The sequence below is a fragment of the Mirounga angustirostris genome, unplaced genomic scaffold (genome assembly GCF_029215605.1).
Source record: "Mirounga angustirostris isolate CCGP_5_RB_7025 unplaced genomic scaffold, mMirAng1.0.hap1 SCAF_4, whole genome shotgun sequence".
Classification (NCBI taxonomy): domain Eukaryota; kingdom Metazoa; phylum Chordata; class Mammalia; order Carnivora; family Phocidae; genus Mirounga; species Mirounga angustirostris.
Window position 1 is genome coordinate 67,012,876 of NW_026991712.1, and position 17,479 is coordinate 67,030,354.

General features: G+C 35.4%; 1 pseudogene; it reads right to left on the reverse strand.

Annotated features, from left to right (window-relative positions):
• Positions 1 to 16,181: 16,181 nt before the first annotated feature.
• On the reverse strand, positions 16,182 to 16,778 carry LOC123860548 (MICOS complex subunit MIC26-like; annotated as a pseudogene).
• Between the last annotated feature and the right edge of the window lie 701 nt (positions 16,779 to 17,479).

A 17,479-nucleotide genomic window follows, 5' to 3' on the forward strand; every position in this document is an offset into this window, starting at 1 on the left:
TGGGGGGACTACAAGAAGAGAGGAATTCACCCTAACTATAGGTAGTGCAGTAAAATCTGATGATGAGTCCCTGGCTTGGCCTCTTGGCCTCAGAAACTTTTAAGAGTTCAATCTGAGATTCCTTATGAAAAGTTCCAGCAAAACAGTCTTTAAAAAGAACTTAAATGGTCAATCACAATTTTGGCCACACTTATGTAAATAATCAGGCTAAGTTTAATACAATTTAGTTTTAGTGTGATTATCTTGGTAAAAATTGGGGGTGATTGTAGAGAGAAAAATTATGTTTGCACTTTTGTAGACATTAGATTCTAGTCCTGTTAAATGCTTTTGAAGGTTTTGCATCTACCTATAGAGCGGACTGGATTCTGAATTCTTCTTGTTTTCTCAAATATCTGGCTACGTCTCTCCAAACTTTTAAAATTGTCTCCTACCATTCTGTTTTGGAATCGTTAAGAGCACAGATTGCCTTTGAATCTCCTTGAAAGGAACTATACCAAGTCCTCACTGGTCCTCACTACCCAAATGGCCACAAACTTCAGGGGCTTGAATGTTGGGACCACATCTCCCAATTATAAAGGGAGTACAGTTGTAGTCCTCAGAATCAAATTGATAAAGAAGAGAAGTAGCTGACATCCATGTAGACTGCTTCCTCCCTAGATGTCAGATCAAGAACATTTTTTTCATTCTTCCTTCTCTCTCTGACCAATACTTTTCCTCATTCTTACACCATGGAAGTCTTTATGATTCTTTTGTCCATTTTTGCTTTTCTTGGCCTAGAAAGATAATGATATCTCAAGCCATTGCCAAGGGGGGGTAACCTTTCAGACTGCTGGATTTGCCATCAAAAACTGATCTGTCCACAATGCTAGAACCCATTCACAGTGCCACCTTAGCAGGCGTGGTTGTGCTCCAACAGAATACGTGTCTATTGTGGTGGTTATCATTCTTCTTGGGCCAATGAATGCCTAGATGGCTGGTGTAAAACTAGAGAATGCCTCTTAGGTTATCTAACTGTGTGCCTAACTGTTCACAAACAAACTGAGACACCTTATTTGTCAACTCCCTTGAATTTACGTCATTGAGTTGGAAAGGACCCATCAGGAGGCATTTATGATTCAGAATTCACTTCCTTTGGCAGGACCCTACTTCCCTGCTTAGGGATGAGTACAAATGAGACTATGATCAGGAATCTCTCCTTAACTCTAGAAAATATTGCAGAATCCTCGGCAAAAGCAGTAGCTGCCCAAAAAGATCCTTAGACTTTCCAGCCAAGGTTGTTCTAGCTAATAGGATAGCCCTTGATTATCTTTTAGCTGAACAAGGAGGTGTCTGTGCTGTGACCAACACCACTTATTGCATCTGCATTAGTATTTCTGGACAAGTGAAAACTCAGCTACATAAGATTACTGAACAATCCACTTGGCTTAAGGAAGTGACTCCTTCAATGTGGTTTTTCTTTGACTTATTTGATTTTGCTTGATTTGGATCTTGGGGACCATGGCTCTGAGTGTACTCCAGACATCGGGAATTATCCTGCATACAATAATCATAGTAATCTCCCCAGGGCACTATATTTTATTGAAAGTTTTAAATATATGTTTGAGCCACTAACCACCAAGCAAATGATCTCCTTTAAACTTGAACATCAAAAAAGGAATGGAGGAAATGACTAACAACAACAACAAAAAAAATGTGAACCTGAATTCATGACACAGAGATTCAGCAACAACAACAAAATGTTATCTGTGACTACCACACAGAGGATCAGACAAAAATTTTGAGAACTTCAGAGCAGTAGCAGGGAATGACACTCATGCCTTCAACTTCAGTCACATCTCTCGGTTTAGCGGAGTCTGATCAAAAAGGGGATATTGTTTATTTATTTTATTTTTTTAAAAGATTTTATTTATTTGAGAGGGAGAATGAGAGAGAGAGCATGAGAGGGGTAAGGGTCAGAGGGAGAAGCAGACTCCCCGCTGAGCAGGGAGCCTGATGTGGGACTTGATCCTGGGACTCCAGGATCATGACCTGAGCCGAAGGCAGTCGCTTAACCAACTGAGCCACCTAGGTGCCCATAAAAGGGGATATTGTTTAAAAAGAGACAACAGGCCCAAAATGGAGTTACTTGTGCTAAGCCCACAGTCACCAAATCAGGACTTAATACCTAACTTAAATAAAATTTCAGCCTCTCCGGGAATGTATTCTTAACCATTCAGACTGGAATTTCCTGGTCAGCACTGGTGAGGTAATCTGCGTGATAGGCTCCTGCTGTCCCTCAAAGGAAGGTGACCTTGCCTGCAACAATCCACTTTTGCTGCTAACTTTCTTGTTAGCCTCCTTTCTGCTTATAAAAGTCTTCCATTTAGTATAGCTCCTCAGAGCTTCTTTCTATTTATTGGGTAGATTCATGGAATGTTGAATAAAGCCAATTAAGTCTTTAAATTTACTCAGTTGAACTTTGTTTTTTTAACACTGTTAAATACTTACTCCTTTGACATGATTGTTTGACCACTGTTAAAATTTTACTACTCTGGATAAAAGAGAGTGAGAATAGAGAAAAAAATGTCCTCAAACTTTGCATCTGTGCCTAGAAAAGCTAGACATTCATCAGCAATTTCCATCAGTGGATAATCAAGGGCATGAGATGGTGGTCTATTCCACGGAACAACAGAAATGTTGGCTTTAACAGCATGTTAGGCCAGTGCTCAGCAGTTAGGCTACAGTGACTCCAGATACCCTTGTTGGTTTGTAACAGTTTGGTGCAGGGACTAACTTGGAAATGATTGAAGTTGGAGTATTTCTTCTAAAATGATACCCTCTGGGAGGTAGTCTATTAAAATGCAAAGAACATGAACAGGAGAGGAAATAGATTTGAATTCAAATTCTAGACCTACCAATAAGATCTGTGTGACTTTAGGTAAAATTTTTTTAAAGATCTTATTTATTTGAGAGAGAGGGAACGTGAGTGTGCGAGAGAGAGGGAGAGAGAGAGTACAAATGGGGAGGAGGGCAGAGGAAGAGAGACAAGTAGACTCCCTGCTCAGCAGGGAGCCTGATGGGGGGCTCCATCTCAGGACTCTGGGATCATGACCTGAGCAAAAGGCAGATGCTTAACCAACTGAGTCACCCAGGCACCCCTTTAAGCAAATTTCTTATTTTCTCTTTTGCTTCAGCCTATTCTTCCAGAAAACAGGGAGAAATAAACTCACAGGATTGTTTCAAATAATGAGGCAATAAAAGTAAAGTACAAGTTAAGTGTCTGGTACATTGTTGGCACCTAATACAGGGTAACTATTACTGTGGCCTCAAATGAAGTTTACCTGCCACTTTCAGGTGCTTTTAAGATCTTATAATTTATCTTCACTATTAGGAAAAGCTAAGTTTCCTCAACTAACAGAGACTTCCCTATACACTCCTCGCTTCCAATCATTTGGAATCTTGGAATAATAAAACCAGAAAGAACTTGAAAAGAACCTATTTCCAAAGCTTTATAATGCACACTAAAAAATCTGACACCAAGGGGTTTGATATGACTAGCTGAGGAATCTACTCACCACTGATCCACATAGTAAGACTAAGTGTAATATTGCTGTTACTTTCATAAAGAAATGGCATGCATGGTAATGTAGCAAATGTAAAAGGTACAGAGTTTTTTTCCATATCGCTCTTGCAAAAATAAAATTTTCTTTCTAGTTGTTGTCCATATAGCATAAATTATACAGAATTATAATAATAGTATAGGTATTATTCTGAATCTTGCTCTTTATGCTTAATCACATGCCTATCATTTTTTTCAGTATTGTTATATAGTTTCTTAAATTATACTTTCTAATGGCTGTTTAATATTTAACTCAATGGAAGTATTATCTGAAAACACTTGCCTGTAATTGGAAATTTTATGTTGTTACTGATATAGCAATGAATGCCTATGCAAACAGGTTTTTCTTTGTCATTTCATTAGATACGTCCTGAAATTTCCAATTCTTAGGTCAAAGAATAAGGAAATTTAATGGATTTTAATATGTACTGCCAAATAACTGCCAAAAATATTATGCTAATTTATAATACCAACAACAATGTACTTTAGATTCACTATAGCCACAGCAATACTGAGTATTGTTTTTAAAATATTTGCTAATTTGATAGGTGTGAAATGGTATCTCATTATTTTAATGTAAATTTATTTAATAATTAGCGTGGTTGAACATTTTTTTCTATGTGTTTGCTTACATGTTAGGTTTTTTCCTTGTGTCCATTGACTGTTCCTAGACTTTGTCTGTTTATCTATAAAGATTAAAACAGTTACTTTCTAAGAAATGTTTCCGTTAGTGGTTTAAATTATTTTTAAATTTCTACTTTGAAAGGAAATTCACATTTCTGATAAGGAATTCACTGTAAATTTCCAAGACTATCATAATCATCTGTCACTGTTGTCAAATCAAGTTATATAAAAAGAGATACTAGAAAATCCCTTTGCATATCAAAAGTATGCATATGCACTATATTTACTTCAGGTCCCAAGTATGTGATATGCAGAGTCAAGTGGGGTAAAACGACTTTACGGTTGATATTGCAGTCTTTAGCATTCTGTTGTCATATTATGAAAGACAATAATACAAAAAAAGAAAAAGACTATCACAGATTTTATAAAACACTTAAGAAGTAATTTGTGAAGTGGATATTCAAGGAATAGCCAGGCTATTATTTACATATTTATATTCAAGGGGCAGGGTATTATTTATAAAACAGTATTGTTAAATTTTTTAAAGAATGAAGATCTATCTCTCCTTTCTTGGTTGCACTCCTAACTTTATAAGTTTGTTGTCTGAATGAATTCTTTTTATTCTGATATTGGGGAGTTGAGCAGTAGTAGATTTAAAGGAAAGTAATAGTAGATTCAACCTACCAGTATATGACAAGATTATATCTAAGTTGGGTTTCTGAAGTGCCTTTAGAAACATAAAATTAAAAAAAAAAAAATCACTGGCTTGTAAGGTAACAGTTACTGACCATCTGGTCCAATTCATGTATTTTTTCTACTACATCTGCTAAAAGTAGTTTTTGAATCTATGTTTGAACATTATAATGACATGGAATGTACCCTTTTCAGAGGCAGCCCAGTACAACTCTGAAGGTCAGAAAATTCTTCACTATGTAGAACTAAAAGCTGTGTTTTGTATCTCTTTGTCATTAGTCTTGGTTTTACACTGGAGATTTGTGGAACAAGTTTAATCTCTTGCCCGCATGACAGACTTTCAAATATTTGAAGTCAGCTCATGAACAAAAAACTATAATGCAAAGCACAGAAGAAATCCCATAATTGTGGTATAGAGATATACTTCTTGAGGGCCTTCAAAGTGGGTAGAGATCAAATCAGTTTAGGGAATCAAGAGCATGTGACAATTAAGATAGACAGAGGTGAGTGGATAAAATCTTAACAGGGGGATTAAGAGAGGTGTATTTTCCAAGTGGAGTGGACTGCAGAAGCAGAGACATGAAATAAAAGAATATGTCTTAGAAACAGTTCAGTTTGGCTGGTACATAGAAGAAATGTAAACTCTTAGAAGGAAGATGGGAAAGGTATCATGAAAAGTCTTACATACAAGCAATTATTGAAGGTTTTAGAAATAGGGGGTATCATGTTTGGATCAGAGCTTTGGGAAAGTTAATTGACCATAGAACTAACAGGACTAATGGAAATGTAGAAAAATAAGAGAAAGGACTACTCTCTTAAAAAAGCATAATGAACAGGTAATGAAGGCCTGAATGTGTAACAGAGGTTGGAATGGAAAGGAGTACAATGTATAGAACTTTGAAACAAATTTGAAACTAATGTAATAGAGTGGGGAGAGGAGGAAAGAAAAGATGACTGTAAGGTTTCACTTTATAGCTCTAGGAGAATGGCAGTGCTAGAAATAGAAGTAGCAAAAAAAGTCCTAGAAATAGAAGTAGCAAAATGAATAGTTCATGGTAGGAGAAAGAATGAGTTGCTTCTGAACAAGTAACCAAGAGTATGTGTGGGCTATGACCAGGAGGTATTTGAAAATGCAACTATGGACCTCTATTTGGCTCTCTAAAAGGGCCCAAATCAGGTCCCTGGCTGTACACAGGTCCAGCAGACACTGCCAATCAGGCAGGCAAGTGTAGGAGCAGAGAAGAAACCAAGTGAGATGGAAGAGTTGGAGAAGGTCCCATAAGGGTTGTGCACAGTCAGCTGGTACAGAAAGGTCTGAGAAGTGAAAAATGAACAATCAGACAAAATATCAAGTTGGTGAGGATTTAAGTCTACGTGGGTCTACAAAGAGAGAATTGAGCACATTTAGGCAGGCCGGAATAGAGACTGGGTTGGTGACTTGGTTTGCTTATGTGTCAGAGAAGGATAACACCGTGCCTTCGTGGGTTGTTGTGGCAATGAAGGAAAACATGTGTAAAAATCATCACATTACCTAGGAGAGGTAAGCATGCCATAAATACTTAATATTATATGATGTTATCAACTGAGAAATAAACTCATTGTTCTTTATACTATGTAAATATTTAAAAATATCTTTCAAAATAGCTCATTACTTTCATTGTTAAAATTGTAACCTGCCAAAATCATAATATTGTGTAAGACAAAGAATATCTGACCAGGGATAAAGCCATCAGATTCCTAGTATCAGCTGCCTGTAATGAACTTTGTGATCTTACCAAAGTTCTATATCCCCTTTTGGGATCTTCATCTTTCTGTGAAAGGAGTAGGGCTTCATGATCTCTAGAATATCTTCTATCTGTAAATGCAGATTCTGAGATATGGATTTGGAAGACTGAGTTTCTCACAGCACTACTTTGTGTTCTGGAACCAAGAAGAAGCTGGAGTTTGGTTTTCTGGGTAAGACAGCTGCTGCCCTGGAGGGAAGAAGGGGTTGGGTACATGTTTGGCCCTATCCTTTCTTGTTCACTACTCCCCTCCCCTATTCTATCTCACCACTGTCCACCACCTTGAGAGGATCAAAGGAGTTTCATTGTGGACTTTAATCCTATTTAAATAGGTCTCTCTAGGAGTGTGGCTCAGACGGTTAAGCTTAAGCATCTGATTCTTGACTTTGGCTCTGGTCATGATTTCAGGATTGTGATCTCAGAATTGTGAGCTCGAGCCCTACTTCAGTCTCTGTGCTCAGCATGGAGTCAGCTTGAGACTCTCTCTTCCTCTCCCTCTGCCCCTCCCCTGCCTCTCTCTCGCTTTCTCTCTCTCTGAAATAAATAAATCTTAAAACAAAATAGGTTACTCTAGGAAAATCCAAACTCTGGGGTCATCTCATCCTACAGATCTCATTGCTCATGGGATCATGTCTCTCACCTCCCTATTTCTCTGTACATCCTCTTTTCTGACCACATCTGTCACGCACCCCAATTCCTGAAACCTTTCCAGTAGAACTCACCATCAATTTTGAGCAACCCCTTTCCTTCATCCTCTTGCTTTATTTGGCCGTGACTTTTTCTGTAGACACTGCTTCTTTATGAGCTCTCTCAAATTTTGATCATTTTTCTCCTATAACCTTTTACCATGAGGCATGTAGGTAAGGAGAGCATTCTCCTTGCTCCTCAGTGCTACTTCCAGCTCATCTTCCTCCCTCCTTCTCAAGCTTCCCTAGCTTTAAATCCCATGTCATCAAACCATCCGCCACTCCTTGCCACTGTCATTGGAAAACCCTAAAATCATCTCTAATCATTCAACTCCTGGCTCACTGTCACTATTCCCAACACTGCTTCATAATTCTTGGTGATTTTAATAATCCTGTAATGATCCTTCTCATATCCTGTTTTTTTTTGTTTTTGTTTTTTTTTTTTTTAGTTCCTTAAGCTTCTCTCCAAGGATTTTGTCCTCCACTCCATCTCAGTCCCTCTCTCACACCATTATGCCCTATACCTTGTATTTGCCAACATCTGGCTCCTGTCCATAATCTCAATTTCAGTAATTCTACTCTGCAAGTCTCAGCTCTAATTTTCTGGCCTACTCCCTCACATACCCAACTCCAACAATTTATTGGTTCAATGGGAACCTATATCCATTGACCCTTCTACCCTTTTTCCATGGCTCCCTCCAAATAGGACCTCAAACTTTCTTTCTTAACCCATAGTAATTTCCCATAATAATCATTATAATCATTCCCTTGCATATTCCCTAAACTCCCTTGCTACTATCTCACTTTTAGACATATCTGACAAAACCTCAATTCTAGTTACATCTAAATATCTATCTACCCCATGCTTATATCTGCAAAACTGAATGAGCCAAAGAAAAATGCAAAATTATTGAGCTCTAACATCAAATGTGATTCTAATTTTATTTCTTTCCCTTTATCCTCAAGCCTCCAAGACATCTTTCCATATTCTCACTTTTGGCAGTAACTGATCTAATACACTAGGAAAATAGGGGTGCCTGGGTGGCTCAGTCAGTTAAGCATCTGCCTTTGGCTCAGGTCATGACCCCAGAGTCCTGGGATTGAATCCTGCATTGGGCTCCCTGCTCAGCGGGGAGCCTGCTTCTCCCTGTGCCTGCCACTTTCCCCCTGCTTGTGCTCTCTCTCTGACAAATAAATAAATAAAATCTTAAAAAAAAAAAGCAGCAAATGGAAGAGAATATCCACAAGTTCCTACTACCCATCTTCCCACCTACCCACACTTGTACTCAATATACTCAGCCTTCCAGCTTATTGCTAAAAATGAACTATTTGTGCTCCAGTCTATGACCAAGCCCTCCACCTGTATACTAGATTTCATCCCCTCTTCCTGACTCAGGTTTTGTTCAAAAGTTAACTACCAGTCAGTCCCTCACTGACAACCCTCTTTAAAATTTCACTCACCTTGGTATTCACCCAGGCGCCCCTCGCGTTGGTATTCTTTAGTCTCCTTCCAAGATTCATAAATTTCTTCATTTCACTTGCCACCATCCAACATAGTATATATATTGTGATTTTGTATTATAGGTATCGCCTTACCGCCACTTGGTAATGGAATCCCCATGGGCCCAGGGGATCTTGTCTGTTTTATTCACTGATATATCTCCTGTGTCTAGAAGAGTTTCTAGAACATAGTAACTGCTCAATAAATATTGTTGTATGGAAGAATGAATGAATGAATTCTGTTTTAGATGGTGAGTCAGATGTGGCCATGTGATAAACATGTGGAAATTTTCAATAGGAAATTATAAGGAGATTTTAGGGTAAATGTAGATTTGGAGTTTATTTTACATAAAGTTGAAGTTACAAGAATGAATAATGATGTAAAGAAAACAGATTAGAAGGAGGAGGTACATTTAGTGGGATGTTCATGTAGGATTATTAAAACATCTGTGTCTAAAATAATAGCCCTTTCCCCATTATGGTACTGCATTTAATAGGTTGTAGTTTTTTAAATTAAATCCTATTAGTATATGAATATAATTTTCTAAGCCCAGAAGCATGCTGATTACTTTTGACATTGAAAAATAGAAAGATATAGCCACTTTAGTTAGCAAAGGTAAAAACAAATTAATAGTAAGCTCCACAGAGCCAGTCAACCTCAAATCCTGCAAAGTCATTTTGGTGATGCTTTTTACAGTGAAATGGTCTTTTGAACCTTGACCTCCTTAAGATTAGAATGTTATTGCATTAAATTCTATAAAATAAAACATATTTAATTACCCAAGTATGTTAATGTGTACATAATGCATTGTTTTATAATATATGTATATGTGTATATATATATAAACATATATGTTTGTCCCACATTTTAAATAAATTTCAGTTAAATTTATTTAAATAGAGCTACTGAACTTTTGTATCTGAGTACAAAGCACCACAGATTCAACTAGTGTTTTTATTTCAATTGGTGGTACTTATCTGATCTTTTTAGTGATATTTTAGTGAAAGATTTTCATCAAACCAGTGTATTTTGTTTTTTTAATATTTTCCTCATTTGAAAATGCCTCTTAAAAAAATATTTCTATAGGTAGTCTGATTCTGACTTGACCCCCTTGCATACTGTCTAGGGATTGGTGTAGATTCCCCAATAACCAGCCAAGTGACAATCCAGTGTCAATCTGCTATGATTGGCCCCAAATCAGCCAATCTTTGCTTGTCTACCTCCACAGTCTCAGGTGAGGCAAAGATTTTGGGTGAGAAACATCATCTTCTAGTTGGTTCTAGTCACCCTCAAAATTAAGTAAATTTATTTGGAAAATTTTCATGAGAGAGCAGGGTCTGGCTAACTGTTCTTGTCTTGACTCTTTCATTGTCTTGATTTGGTTTAAGCCATTGTCTTGTTTTAGGATGAAGGAGAAACTCCTCAGGGTTCTTGAAACGCTGTGATGGCTCCTGTGAACATTCCAGGACACAGCCATATTTCACAGTTCTAAATATTTACATCCCATGCTCTAAACAATAAAGAAAAACAATATTTTGTTTTTTTAAAATCCAGTATATTTACCTGTGTTATGAAGATAAGTATCAATTTTAGATTTTTAAGTAAAAAATTACTAATGATATGTGATAAAATATAAACTCTTTCTCATCTAATTTATGATTCTTATTTTTTCCTTAACAAAACAGAGAGCAGAAATTCACACTGTAAAACAGAATAGATAGGAATATAAAGAGATGAAAGTTTTATAACCATAGAAACCATAGATTCTTGGTGACTTATCCTAATAAGTAAAGTAGAACTTTATTCAGTATTAATAATGTTTGCTTTTTGATGTTTAAGAATTAAAATATCAGTTAGCTGATATCTTTGAATACATAGTGGTATTAGTGTTCTGATATTTTGAGTTGGTATCACAATTTTAACTAAGTTAAATGGATTTTCTTTTCATATAATGTTTTTCAAACTTTAATATACACACAAATCACTTGGGGATCTTGTTAAAGATCCTGATTCTGTAGGTTTTTGTTGTGGCCTGAGATTCTAATAAACTCCCTGGTGAGAAAAATGCATAGATCATACTCTGAGTAGTAAGGACTTAGGGGACAATTAGGATAATGTTATTTAGGTTATTCATTTTTACTATCATTTTATTAAATAAAGTTGTTTCATTATTTAACAGCTAATGCTATATTTCTTTGTGAAAAATAATTTAAATAGTTTATTGCCACAAAATTATTGTCATCTTTAATGCCTTACTATTAAGTATAATTTTTTAGTTATATAACTTGCTTCATTTTTTTACATTAGTCACAACACAAGGTAATAAGTAATGTAAAGTAAGATTGCCATCTTTACGAGTTGATTTCATCAATGTTTCAGAGAAAAACAATTTTAATTTCTTCAGTTAAAAAAAGTAGCATTGTTATTTTGGCTGAGGCTGTCAAAACCTGGTATAACACTTGAGTGAGTAGGTCTATTTTTACGTGTTAAATCTCTTTGATGAGATATCAATGGGAAATGATTAAATAAAGAAAAATTAAAAGGAATCAAAATCAAAGATAAAGATATGCAGAATTGAATTTGGAAGTACTGTAGTTAGCAGAAATATTACTTCTTGACATTATTTGTCTGATACAAAGTTAAAGACTATTTTTAGTTAGGGAAATGTCACAGTATTGTTTGTATCATGCTTAAGAGCCCTGTCTAATCTTGGTGGCATACTTACTAGATTTTGTTTTCCTATGCATAATGCACTAAAGACCCAAATTAGAGGTCTCTTAGGGGATTTACTCATCCACAATAAAATGCTAGGCAGTGATACAGGTTGACTTGAAGAAAAGCCTGATGTTATAAATACTTGGAAACGAGAAGGAAAATTGTGAGCTTACTGTATAGGAAGGCATATCCTATAGATGTACTGTGAAGCACTATAGATCTTCAAATTTATCAAATCCACATAACTTTTAGCTTCTCTTGGAATTGATTTTGGCATAATGGAAGATGTACTGTGCATTGGTGATTAGAGCAAGAAGGCAGAAAATGTAACTGAAGCAGAGAACACCTGCTGGGAAGAGGAGTGAAAAGCACTGAATGGATTAAGTATACATGTGGTCAGCAAGAAAAGCAGTGTGGTGGGGACAATGTCAGAGTCAACAGGATATACACCGAACAAAGAAGCTGTTTTGTAAAGTTAATCTTAATTACATAATAGCTTTACAAGCTGATCATCATCCAGTCACAGCATCCTACAAGATGTCAGGGGGAAAAGCATGACGGGTACAGTGGGAACAGAGTCCATCTGAAAACTGAATGTATGCTGATTATATTTATAAACTCAGATATAACATCTGTATGAATCTAAAGTGTTTATATATTCATTTTCAAAGGTTGATCTTTTTATTTTTGACTAAATACACAAACATCTATATTGTTTAGTATGGTTACAAATAATAAAAAGAGTAACTGAATTATGTGTCCGGAATGGTGCTGATCCTAGCAACCAATGTATATGTAAGGGTTACTACAGCTTGGCTGAGATTACAGTTCATTAAAAAAAAAATAAGTAAGTGGTAGAGCAAAATTCAGTATCCCTTACTCCAAAAAAATTAATTTTTTAACCATTGATAAAAAATGCATAAATTTTTACCATGCACAAAGTAGAGGTAAAGGATTCTATCCACTCCAGTTTGTGCATGTTCATAGAAATTCGTTTAAGTTGAAATGAAACTTATTCCTAGTGGCTGGTTCAATTCAAGCTTGATTCTAGGCTCTAAGTGAGAATATGCATGTTTGAGTTGGAAGAAAAGGAGAACATTTGATTGAAATGAACTAAGATGTTAGCTCTTATTTAATCCTAAACTGTCAATAATTTTTAGAAGGCTTGTTTTTTTTTCCTTCTGAGGGCATTATGTGGGTTCATGGCCAGTAGCCTGTCTTCATATAAACCTTTAAAGTGAATTTCATGTTTATCTTAGGAAAAGGACAGACTTTCCTTAGCTATTTAGTGCTATAGATTGGGAAGTAACAGCTGACTATTTTAGTCTGTACTTCTAGATACTTCTTAACTCATCCAAAGATTCTAAAATACATAACATAGGTACTTTTTTTTTGGTAAAGTGGTGGTAAAATTATGAAAATGTACACAATTTATGATGGCTTAATACTGATTAAAAATAGTTGAATGCTAAAGTATTAAGGCTAATTACATCTTCAGTGGGAACTATATCCTAGAAAGAGCAAATCAAGTGATAATTCCCCTAGAACTAGCACTATTGCTAATGTTTTTGTAGTTTACTATTGTATTTTAGAAATTAACCCCAGTGTTTAAAAATATCTGACCCAAAATGTTTTGGTCATTTAAAGAGAATAGCATTTAAAAAATCATAACCATAAATTGTGAAAGCAAAATCGGCATTAAGACCACATTCTGGAGATAGTCACTGTTAATATTTTGTTGTATTTCCATTTTTTTCTTATCAGAGAAATTGAATATTTTAATTGCTTCACTCTTGATTGCAATTTTATTACATATATGGGAATAATTTTTCTCAGAGAACAAACATCTCTGGAAATCAATGGGAAAATACCATTTGCTTTAATGCAAATTTTTCTGGAAGACAGTTCTTATGTTGAGTAAGAAATGTTATGTACTTTAAAAATTCTGTAATATGTGAGCCAAGCTGGGGATGTATCTTGAATCTGTCCACTTCTTTCCCTCTACACTAATGTTGTTCTAGTTCAACCCACATTATCTCTTGCCTGAAGTACTAAAATAATTCCTTTTTTTTCCCTTCAATCATCTTTCCTTCAATTTTTTATCTCTAGAATTCATTGTTTTCATAACAGTGGTGATACTTACAAACTGAAATAAGATTGTACCACTGCTCTTTAAAATCTCTCAACCATCTTTTACACTGACACTTAAATCTAAACTCTGATCTTGCCCTATAAAACTCTACATTACCTGATCCCTATCCTCTTCTCTGACTGCATTTGGTACTACTCTTTCCTTTATTTACTGCCTTCCATCCATTCAGATTTCCAACTTCTGTGTCCATTTTTTGTAATTTTTATCTTTCAAGGAATTTTCCCTTTTTATTTAAGTTGTTGAATTTATTAAAAGCATAAAATTATTCATGTTTCCTTACTCTTCCTCAAATGTTTGTAGGATCTGTGATGGTTCCATTTTCTATTCTGATAGAGGTAATTTCTCTTTTCTCTATCTATTTTACTGTTTTCCCCCCAAAACCAGCTTTTATTTTATGGATTTTCTCTACTGTATTTCCATTTTCTAGTTCATAGATTCCCTTTCTTATTTTTATTATTTCCTTCCTTTTTTTTTTTTTTTTAAAGATTATTTATTTATTTATTTGACGGAGAGAGCTTAAGAGAGCACAAGCAGGGGGAGGGGCAGAGGGGGAGAGAGAAGCAGGCTCCTTGCTGAGCAGAAAGTCCCATGCGGGCTTGATCCCAGGACCGGGAGATCATGACCTGAGCCAAAGGCAGGTGCTTAACTGACTGAGCCACCCAGGTGCCCCTATTTCCTTCCTTCTACATATTTTAAGCTTAATTTGCTCTTTCTAACTTTCTTAAGTGGAAATTTAAAGCTTTTTTCTTTTCTAACGTAAGTGTTTAAAGTTATAACAATCCCTCTAAGCACTACCTTAGCTCCATCCCACAAATTTTAGCATATTGTGCTTTTGTCATTGTTTATTTTAGTTCAAAATACTTTAAAACTTTCTTTTTGATTTCTTCTTTGACTCATAGGTTATTTATAAGTATTTTATTTAATTTCCAAATATTGGTAGGGTTATCTCGAGATCTTTCCAATATTATTTTCTATTTTAATTCTGTTGCAGAGGATGCACTATGTATAATTTTAATCCTTTTAAATTTATTGAGACTTGTTTTATGGCTCAGCATGTGATTTATCTTGGTAAATGTCCTGTGTGCATATGAGGAGAATTGTATTTTGTAGTTTTTGAGTGTGTTGTGCTATAAATGCCAATTAGGTAAAGTTGATTGATAATGCTGTTTCAATTTTCTTTATACTTACTGATTTTCTGTATGCATGTTCTATGATTCATTGAGAGGGGAATTGAAATCTTCACCTGGATTTGTCTTTCTCCTTTAAGTTCTGTTAGTTTTAGCTTCATGTATTTTAGGTGTTATTATTAGCCACATATAAGATTGTTATGTATTTTTGGTTAGTTGACCCTTTTATCATTATGAAATGTGCTATATTTCTAATAATATCACTTGTCTTAAAGCCTGATAATAGTCTTTGTCTGATATTAACATAACTACTCCATGCTGAGCATGAAGCCCACTGTGGGGTTAGACCCCAGGACCCTGAGATCATGACCTGAGCCAAAAGCAGATGCTTAATTGACTAAGCCACCCAGGCGACCCAATAGTCAATTGTCTTTTGAAGAAATTTTTAAAAATGAGAAAAACTGACTTTTTATATCCCAACATATTAACCTTGCTTACACATTCATTTGTGTAGATCCTAGTTTCCGTCTGGTATTATCTTCCTTCAACCCAAATAATTTTCTTTATCGTTTATTTTAGAGCAGGTCTGCTACTTTCAAATTTTCTCAGCTTTTGTTTGTCTGATTGTCTGAAAATGTCTTTATTTCATTTATTTTTTTGCCAGATATTTTGGCTGCCATATTTTTTTCAGCACATTAAAGATGTCACTGTATATATAGTCTTCTTGCTTGCGATGTTTCTTGTTAAAAATTGGCAACTATTCTTATCTTTGTTCTATGCAACATCTACACTTTCTCCACTTGCTTTTAAAATTTTGTCTTTATTACTGGATTTTAATAATTCAATTATGATGCTTTTTCTTGTGGGTTTCTTTGTGTTATTTTGGAGTTTGATGAGATAATTGCATCTGTATTTTTAGTTTTCATCAAATTTGGAAAATTTTCAGCAAATGTCTTGAGATATTTTTCTGCTTCCCTTTTTATGTGTCTCTAATTATGTGGATTTTATTCTATTTATTTTTTTAACTTTGAATTTTAATTATATACATAAATAGCAACATGAGAACAAGGAGTTCTGAGGCATTATCTCTAAGTGAAAGGATTTCTGATTAGTCCACTTGTAGTATGGCATCACCCAAGGTAACAAAGAAGCCTAGTATCATTTTTCCTGAAGAAGAAAACCAATTTACTACATTCAGTACTGACTCTTCTCTACTGTTTTTCTATAGGAATACTGGTTTACTGCATGGAGTTTCCAATGTTTATCTATAAGAGATTAAAATGGGCAGAGCATGGAGCATTCTACTTATTTCCAGGTGAATGCTTCACATTTCTTGGCTTTTGAAAGTTGTCCTTCCACAAATCTTCTACGACTATATATCCTTGTAAACCCCAGACATATAATGTCTCCTCACTGACCTGGACAAATATGATAGCTTGTTGTGGATAAAAAAGAGAGGCAGCTAATCCCATGAACCCAGGTGGATACATGAGCTTCTTTATTTTTGAACTTCTAGCCAAAAGAAGTCCAACAATGCCAGCAAAACCAACAACACCAGCTCTTGGAAAAAATCCAAGAGGTGCATTTTAGAGATATCCATAGCTATCTAACCTCCACTGAACCAAGCTCTGCATCTGAGGCTTAGTTTGTGGGTGTATTTCTTGACACCAACTTGTATATGGCTCACAATAATGTTGGAGATGTGAGATGCTTTCTTAAAGTTGGGTCCTTGGCTCCTCCACATATTTAGATTGACTGTCAGGAATGGAGTACAGTGAAAGCTTATTAACCTTCGTGAAAGTTTTGTGAGTTGAGTCTTTTTTAGGTGATGCATAGACTTTGAAGGTGAGCAGACTCATGCTGGTTGCCTCCACAGACCTCTGAATTACCTTCAACATGTTGCAGGCAGAGGTGGCTCCAGACTAATTACATGCATTTTAGACCATTCAATATTGTCATAGAAATCATTGAGATTAATACTTTTATTCTCTGGGAATTGTTCTTAGCATTTTATTCTGTGTGCTTTGGATTTGATGATTTCTAATGTTATGTTTTCAAATGTAATGATCTTTTTTTCTGCAGTGTCTAATCTACCCGTCTACTGACTTTTTATTTCAGATAGCATTCTTCAGTTTTTGAAGTTCAAAATAGTTTCTATTACTCTCCTCCTTATGCTCCTATATTTCTTTCATAAGATCTTAAGCATATCTATAATATTATATTAAAGTTCTTGATTACTAAGTCCATCATCTATGATATTTATGGGCCTGCTTCTATTAACTGATTTCACTTCTGGCAATGACTTAGAGTTTTCTGCTTCTTCCTTTGTCTTGAGTATCTGGATTTTGTTATTTTTCTTTAACAATTTTCTTGCTTTGGCAGGTAGTGCAACTTAATCCTTTGTGGATCTAAAGAAACCTTTATTCTAGGACCATTTCTGAGGCATGTCCCTTTATTAGCCCTATTTCTAATACATGACCCTTCTCTACTGAACTCTAATTCCCTGGATGTTCAACAGACTCTCTCTGCTTGGCTTATGGGAATTCAAATGTCTCCCTGCTCTGCTTGAGCTCTGGAAATCATTTAGCTTCCCCAAGTG